Below are 8,793 nucleotides of genomic sequence, written 5' to 3'. Positions count from 1 at the left end.
AGTGTGGTGAGTTCTGGCCAATATTCCTACCAATGCCAATGAAACTGATAAACTGGATGTTTCTCACATTTGCTTCTTGTGGGAATTCACGGAGTGCAAATGTGACTTTTTTTGCGATGTTCTGAGGGCCTGTAACATGGTATAGTAATTTCATAACAGACTTTTCTCACATCACAAGAAAGTTTTGTCTTTATGAAACTTAACATTTTAATTGCTTTTAGGAAAGCTTTTTTTATTCTTTCATGGGATGTGGGAATTGCTGGCTAGGCCAGCATTTATTGTCCATCCCTAATTGCTCTCGAGAAGGTGGTGGTAGCAAGTGTATTAATTTAACATAATTTACAAATACTTAAAGATTTATTAGAAAACAACCTTTTAATTTAATTCTGCAATTTTCAGTCCTGTATGGAACTTGAAAGAAAGTAATTATATTGTGAGCATAAATTTAACAGATGTTAAGTATATTTTTTCTTTGTTGACTTAATAAAGAAATAAACTTCACAATGTGAAATAGTAGTTCCTATTATTCCAAAATGTAAGAGCATTTTCTTCATACTATTTGGATAACTTATTTATTCTTTACTCTAATAACTTAAGGGTGGAAGAGATAAACCAGGAAAGTCGAGCATCTGTTATGGAGAAGTTACTAGACTCTGTTATTAGTTTAGTTTAGAGATACAGCACTGAAACAGGCCCTTCGGCCCACCAAGTCTGTGCCAACCATCAACCACCCATATATACTAATCCTACACTAATCCCATATTCCTACCACATCCCCACCTGTCCCTATATTCCCCTACCTATACTAGGGGAAATTTATAATGGCCAATTTACCTACCAACCTGCAAGTCTTTTGGCTTGTGGGAGGAAACCGGAGCACCCGGAGAAAACCCACGCAGACACAGGGAGAACTTGCAAACTCCACACAGGCAGTACCCAGAATTGAACCCGGGTCGCTGGAGCTGTGAGGCTGCAGTGCTAACCACTGCGCCACTGTGCCGCCCTTATTAGGGACAGAGTGACTGAGCACATGGACAAATATATACTGATCAAAGTGAGCCAGCATGGATTTGTAAAGAATAACTCATACCTAACTAAACTGGTTGAAACTTTGAGGCGATCACTAATGTGGTAGATAAGGGACTGTCTATGGATGTTATTTATATGGACTTCCAGATAGCATTCAAGAAGGTTCCACACAATAGATTGTTAGGAAAATTAGGAGCACATGGAATTGGAGACAACTTTTCAGAATGGCTAGAGAATTGGTTAGGAAGCAAGAAACAGGGGACAGGAAATGAGTATGTGTAAATTATAAAGCCATAGTTCACATTTTCCGGAGTATAAAATTATTCTAAAATTGGTTGGTTTGAACTGACTGGACCAGGCCAAACCCAAACATTGTTACATTAATTAAAGCAGGCAATGTATATCCTGTATGTTGTAAGACAGCTGAATCTATATTGCATTTCAGCAGAGTTGCTCAGATCTTTCCCATATAATAAAATTACATTTTCTGCTTATCCTCGCTACATCAAGCACATGCATATTTCTTCATATATTTTACAAATAAAAATTTTGCATTCTGCTATTTTACATACTTTACATTGCTAGCATATGACTGATAAAACATCTCAATTCTGTATCACAAGTGACAAAATCCCATGTGATTTTGCATATTTGGTGAGACTATAGTAGCAAAGTAATGTTACTGAAATAATTCCAGCAAAAGCAAAACAAGCTCATGAGAATAGAAATATTATTGCTGGCCAAAAAGCTTAGGTGGAGCAACCTTAAGCCATCACCCAAGAAACCGTGGACCATTGTTAAGAAAGGAATGAGACAGCATCCAAGAAAATCTTCAGCACTGATTCTGAGAGCTTCAGGTGCTCAATAAGGAAAGCCTTTGATCGGAGTGCCTTTATGCATCAAATGGGAGGAACTTCCATTAATTATTAAGGAAATTTTGATCATCTACTGGGAGAAATCATAACCACTGAACTCCTGTTCCAGCAAACCTGGAGAAGTGCGGCGGGGATAAATCTGAACCACTGATAAAGGAATCTGCAGAAAATTTCAGCAAGAATGAAAGGAGTGGATATCCTTTCAAATCCCAAACTGAGTTGAAAACTTTATTTTCTTTAAAGATTGCTTTTAGCTGAGGGCTTTTTTTTTTGTGTTTCCCAGTTATAAAAAGTGGAATCATACCTTGATAACCCAATTCATTGAAAAATGCTGGTAACTTAGCATCCTTTATATGCTGTGTAAATATTCAATCAGCTTCAGAATTATTGATGCCACATACTTCACTCCCATTCACAGCGATGCTGGTGAGGTTGATAAGGTCTTTTTCTTTTGGGCCTCCTTGAAGGTTTCAATAGCCAGCAAAGAACCTTTCTAATTTAGTTGGTTGTGTACTGAAAGTTGTTAGGAACAACACTGCTCCCAAAAGACGTTCCCACAGAATAAACTTGCATGTTGTGCCTCCAGAACTCAAAGTGGCCCACATATTTTTTTCCAGACAGCAGTCATTCCTAACTAACTTTAGCCACAACCAAATCCTTATCAGCGTGCCTTCTAATGTATTATTTTCATGGCTATCTACAAAATGATTTTCTTTTGAATTTGTTTCATTATTTTATGTTTAGGTCTCCACCTACTGCTGCTGCTCAGCACAAACTTGTACAGATGTTGTGCAAATGCTTATGATAGGTAATCTGTGATTTACATAGCTGGTGTAGAATTTAATTAAACTTGACCATACGGATTATCTGCCTATATAAGAAATTAAAGTATTCAGTGAATGCAGACCACTTAATGACCTATTAACTAAATATAATATATATATATATATATATATATATAGGTTCCTGAATGCATGAATTGTGAGCATCCTATTAGCCATATGCTAACAATTATAAAGTATGAAATATTGCAGAAAGTTAATCCTTTATTTATAAAATACAAGAACTGTAAATATATCCGATGCAGAGAATGAGCAGAAAATATCACTAATATTTGCCAAAGACCTGAGCTTTTCTACCCTGAAATAGATTCCGCTGCCCTGTAAAATGTGGCATTCCTGTACTACTGCAATTTTAATTTTCAGCTCCCAAAATTATTTCTGAATCGCAAGATTACAAGAAAATTATTTCTTAAAATTTCGATTTCTTGGTCTCAACTCCGATCCATCACACCCGGATTGAAACATAACAATCTGCACTAAATGTAGAGTTTCTTAAAGGAACAGCTCTGATTCCTGCTCCAGAGTCACATCAGCATTTGCAAATAAGCCTCAGATCTGGCACTCTAACCGTGGCGCTTTATTAACCAATGAATAAGTTTTTAAAAATGGAAACGTATCGCTGATGTACAGCAATAAACAAGGTGTCACTGACTGTAAGGGTGATTTTTTTTTATTTTAAAAAAAGCTTTAACACGTAGCGGAAAATTGCTACCATATGCTAGATAGTTCATGTTAAAACACTGAAATTAAACTGATAGCACTAACATTGCCCAGTCCGAGTTGATTTAAACCAGTTGACATAAATGTAGCGATAACACTGACGGCGAAATCATTCATAGATGGGATATGATTTGCTTGCGGTCTGGTTACTGCAATACTAACCGAGACTTCAAATCACACCGGTTATCGGAAATGTAACTCAATTAATTTAGTCTCTCCACGAGTTATTCACTTTCCTCCGTATGTATTCGTTACAGCAGCCCTCTATTTCATACTTCAAACTACCCGCTTTATCAATTTAGAAACGGTAAAAAGCACACTTACGACCAAAAAGTACCTGGAGAGTGAGTCCTGGAGTCAGTGTTTCAGTTCGCCTGTGCTCGGAGATAGCCAGCGAAGTGAGAGGCAGATCGAGAAAGAGAGGGGGAGCTCCCGTCCTCAGGTACTTAACTCTCACTCCAGCTCCCAGAGACAGCAGCAGCTGGGAATAGCAGCAATGTAACTAGCAGTCCCTCAAGGACTAACCTACTTCTCTTGATCCTCGGGTACAGATGGGTATGCCCTCCTTCCCCGTTTGGAATATAAAGCTTACTCCCTTTTAACTCCTGGACCATTGCAGTAGTATTTTATATCAAGCCCAAAAATATAATGAAAGAATCTAGTTCCCACTCAGACTATGTCTTACATGTGTGCTGATATTCAGAAATCAGATCTTGAGATGAAGAACACTATTCCAGGAAGGGGGAGGGAGTGAAACATAAATTTGTTCTTTTTTCAGGAACATGAATAATCTAAGTGGTAAGACAACAGTGCGGTTCCCATGAAATTGTGTTATTTTCTTTTAATTATATTAAATCATGTTCCAATTAGCCAGAAGCCGGGTTGAAGCACTGAGAGGCGCCATTGCGAAACGGACTATAAAAATTATGGTGAGGCTAACTGAACTGATCGTTATTTATGCAACAAATGGGACAGCAATTTGCGGGGAGCATAGATGCGTTGTAAACGCGAAAATCCAGAATTTGCTGCCGGAGGTGCGCCGCTTCTCCATGAACTGAGCAAAAAGGATACCTGGCTACCTCCATTTCAAATGTACTGACATCGTGGATAACAACTGTACTCACCACAGAAAGTTAGGACTTGTCCACTTCAGTTTAAGTACTCTTTCTAATGGAGTGATTACTGCCAAACAACCTCTCTAACACTGAAACAACTTTTATAATTGTGGAGTCTCATTCCTTCAGATTTTAATTGTTGGAAATTTATTTTTTTACTTTTTCTTTGTGTTTCTTTTATCTCTCTTAATCCAATCTTTTTTCCTCTCTTTATTTTGCTTTCTATACTGGATTTGACATTGGATTCATAATTCTAACTGACCCTTCCAGTTTCAGACTGCATGCTGTTCAATCTTCAGTCCTTCAATCTGATTGCTTAAGAACACAGATAGTTGCTGCCCTGATCATGCAGGTCCCAGATGCCCTGTAGAGAGCATGACACCATTTAGATCCCTACCTTACGATCACTTTCAGTACAAAAAAGACTTGCATTTATATAGCACCTTTCACAACCTCAGGACTGTACAGACAATGAAGTATTCTTGAACTTGTAATGTAGGAATGGCTTTAGAAATGTTTATTATCCAGCTATGTTATAAAATGAAAACAAAATTCATCATGAGATGGTAACATTCTATCAAAACAAATAGTTAAGAAAGATTTTACTGACTGCCTTTTCATATACCGTCTACATATACAATATAGACTTTCTACAGCCTCTTTGGCTTTATTTCTGAATTAAAGAAAAAAGAGAGACTTGCATTTATCAGATTTTTAAGCATATGAATGCTCAAACAATCAAACAATTAAAACAACTGCATTATGATGTCATCAAATGTATCTGCTGCTAGATTATAAACTTTTCAATCATCACCCTGTAAACAAACATCAAAACATAAAACCACATTGAAAAATGCTATGCTTTCGCAGAAATAACATTTAATGTAATATAAATTTATTCTATTGGTAAACATAGTGGAGAGGCTGTTCCAGGAGCTGAAACTTCTTCCAAAGAAACATTCAACCCAATAATCTCAGCTAGGGCAGGATTTTATTCTGCCTTTGGAGGTGGGCACGGAGGTTGGGGGGGCAAACAAAATGGCAGGGGGCATGTTCCCAACATCACCCTGGCCCCCCAGCCATTGTGTCCGAGGCAGGGAATGCTGAGGACGGCCTTCCCACCCAGGCCAATTGAGGCCCTTAAGTGACCAATGGTCACTTAAGTGCCTCAATTTTATTGAAGGTGGAGGGGCCCGCCACCATTGAGAGGGGCCACCAGGTAAAGCCTGACAGCCCACTAGCGGGTTCGGGAGGGCCCTCCTTTGGGGATAGCAGGGCCCCCGGAGTGTTATAGAAATTCCAAGCCTGTTTGTGAGGAAGGCATTGTCCCAGAGAGAATGGTTATCGATAAATACATACCCATATCTATCACTTCTATCAGTGCAAGTATCTCAGCAGCTAAGCTGCTTTTAACTACCTTCTTTACTTTCTTCGATTCCCAGGCTAACGGACAACATTTATCATTTCTTCCCACCAAAAATATAATGAATCCTGCTGCACTTGAATAACCATCGGGAAGATTAGCATGTGAGACGTTACTAAAAATGACCAATTTTATTTCTTCTGGTCACCCAGTGCTGGAAGTTTGAGTGTACATTTATCAAAACTCAATCTCTTCAATGTCTTATTTGCTTTCAGCACTTTCCCAACAGTAGCATGTTTCAGCATGGTGCTCAATTCTAATACATCATAGTAAGCATCCGGCCTAGTTTGTGCGCACAACCAGTTCAACTGCCCGATTAAGTTCCTTAACTGGTCTACTTCATCCTTGGTTCCAGAGTCTTCCTTTTGTGAGGATCTGGCCCAATTTATTGGGATCCTATTAACATTCTCTAGGTAAGGCTGTTGATTTAGGGTTACCCCCAACTTAGTTTTTAGTATTTTAGTGCTTTTATTTTGCTTTTATTTTAGTCTGCCTAATATTCGACCCTATATATTTAAAAGCTCTGGAAGCCTGACTTCCAATTTTAAATTCCTGTAGAACTTTATCTACCACAAAAAAAACCTCAGATCCTCCCCACATAAAATCATCCACATGCATCAAGAAAATGCCTGCTCGTTTTTCTTCATAGTACCAATAAAACATTGCCAGATTCACCTTTAGTTGAAATCAACCAGCTTTTCGTAGGTCTGACGTAATTGAAAAATACCACACCCTGGATGCATCATTTAGCCCATAAACACACTTGTTTAGCTTCCATAATTTCCCTTCTATATCTCCAGCTTCTTTTGGTGGCTTTAAAAATATTTCCCTTTGAAATTTCTCCCCTTGCAAAAATGCTGCTTGGATGTCAATGGACTTACATTCCCATGAGTGTGTTGCTAAAAGGGCTAGGAAAATCCTCAAACTTGCTTTTCTTGCTGTTGGGGAGTCCACTCGAACCTCCTGGTCACCTAGTCATTCATCAAATCACTGAGCTACAAGTCTGGCCATCGCTTTATACGTCCCATCGGGAAGTACTTTCTCTGTACAGATCCATCAATGGGAGAATGCTGGTTGTCCTCTATCTGGCACCACCGTGTATATCCAAACTTTTTCCAACTGTCAAGCTCTTTTTGCTTGGCATCCTTTATCAATTTACCATCTAACTTGTTAGTAGCCACTAGAGCTTCTCTATCGCAAGGGCTCCTACTTGTGGTGCCCCTCGCCTGCTCCCTGGTCCTAGCTCTAGTGAAACCACGTCCCCTACTAGAGCTCCCATCCCTTTCTGGACTACTACTACTCGACCTGTCCCTCCTACAACCAGACTTCCTTTCACAAGTTCGTGACCTTTTCCTCGGACTATGATCATTCTTCAGGCCCACTGTCTGAACTTATACAACATTTTCTGGCCTTCCAAATTTTCACTTCCTTCTGCCAAACTATAGGTCTGATATCCTGTCCCTTGTCTTGCACAGCCAATGTTTGCATTTCCCGGTGGCCTTTCCTGCCCTTCCTATAATGGTGGCTTCCCTCCATTCACTGGTCCCTTCTGGCATATATGTCACTCTAGTCCCAACTTTCAGTAGTTGACCTTTTGGATAAATGGCTTTATCTGGATCTTCACTGTCACTTGGTCCACTCTCAGTCAGTCCATTCTCTGGCACAATCTGTTGCTCACAAAGGTCTGACAGCGGGCGGCACAGTGGCACAGTGGCTAGCACTGCAGCCCCACAGCTCCAGCGACCTGGGTTCAATTCTGTGTGGAGTTTGCAAGTTCTCCCTGTGACCGCGTGGGTTTTCGCCGGGTACTCCGGTTTCTTCCCACAGCCAAAGATTTGCGGGTTGATAGGTAAATTGGCCATTATAAATTGCCCCTAGTATAGGTAGGGTAAGGTGGGGATGTGATAGGAATATGGGATTAGTGTAGGATTAGTATAAATGGGTAGTTGATGGTCAGCACAGACTTGGTGGGCCGAAGGGCCTGTTTCAGTGCTGTATCGCTAAATAAAATAAATAAATAAAATAAAAAAATATGTGCATGCAAAGTACATGGTGCATCAGTGTCCATCATTTGGTCAGATTTTGTCAATGTATAATCAGTGCCAATAAGCCACGAGGAATGTACTCTAATGGTTTGGTTGCCATGTTGCAAAACCACCATTGTGCCTATAACATTCCCTGGGCATCTCCATTCTTTTTGCCCTTCTCTTTTGTAATACACCATATCCCCGGTATCAAAATTCTTTTCTGACGGCCTGATCTGCTATATCAAAGCTCTCCTGACCTTTTCTGAAACCTCCGCCTTAATAAATGCTCTTATCCCTGCATGCATGGCATTCAAATGTTCCACAAAATTTGAACGAATTGTAGTCCCCTCTAAAGCCAGGGGATGATCCCACATTACCGAAGATATTTTCGGATTCCTGCCATAAACTAAATGCTAGGGGCTGTAGCCCCCAATCATTTGAAGCGTATTTTTTGTGTGAACTGCCCACGCCAGAGCAGTAGTCAATTTACAATTTGGCTGATCTGCTAAAATCTTTCAGAGCATTGCGTCAATCACAGTATGATTTCTCTCACAAATACCATTACTAAAAAGGACTTTCTGCTGCCGTGTGCATTGCTACAATATTCATATTTTCACACGTACTCCTGAACTCATCATTGGCAAATTCTCCTCCATTGTCAGTTTGAAACCTAGCCGGTGTTCCCAGTCCCGTTCCTATTCACCTTTCCATTATCTTGTCCAGTATTACTTTTTTGTCTTTACTATAATGACCATCAACAGA

The sequence above is a fragment of the Heterodontus francisci genome, chromosome 17 (genome assembly GCF_036365525.1).
Source record: "Heterodontus francisci isolate sHetFra1 chromosome 17, sHetFra1.hap1, whole genome shotgun sequence".
NCBI lineage: Eukaryota > Metazoa > Chordata > Chondrichthyes > Heterodontiformes > Heterodontidae > Heterodontus > Heterodontus francisci.
The sequence above is the reverse complement of the archived record's forward strand: the minus strand, read 5'-3'. Positions refer to the sequence as shown.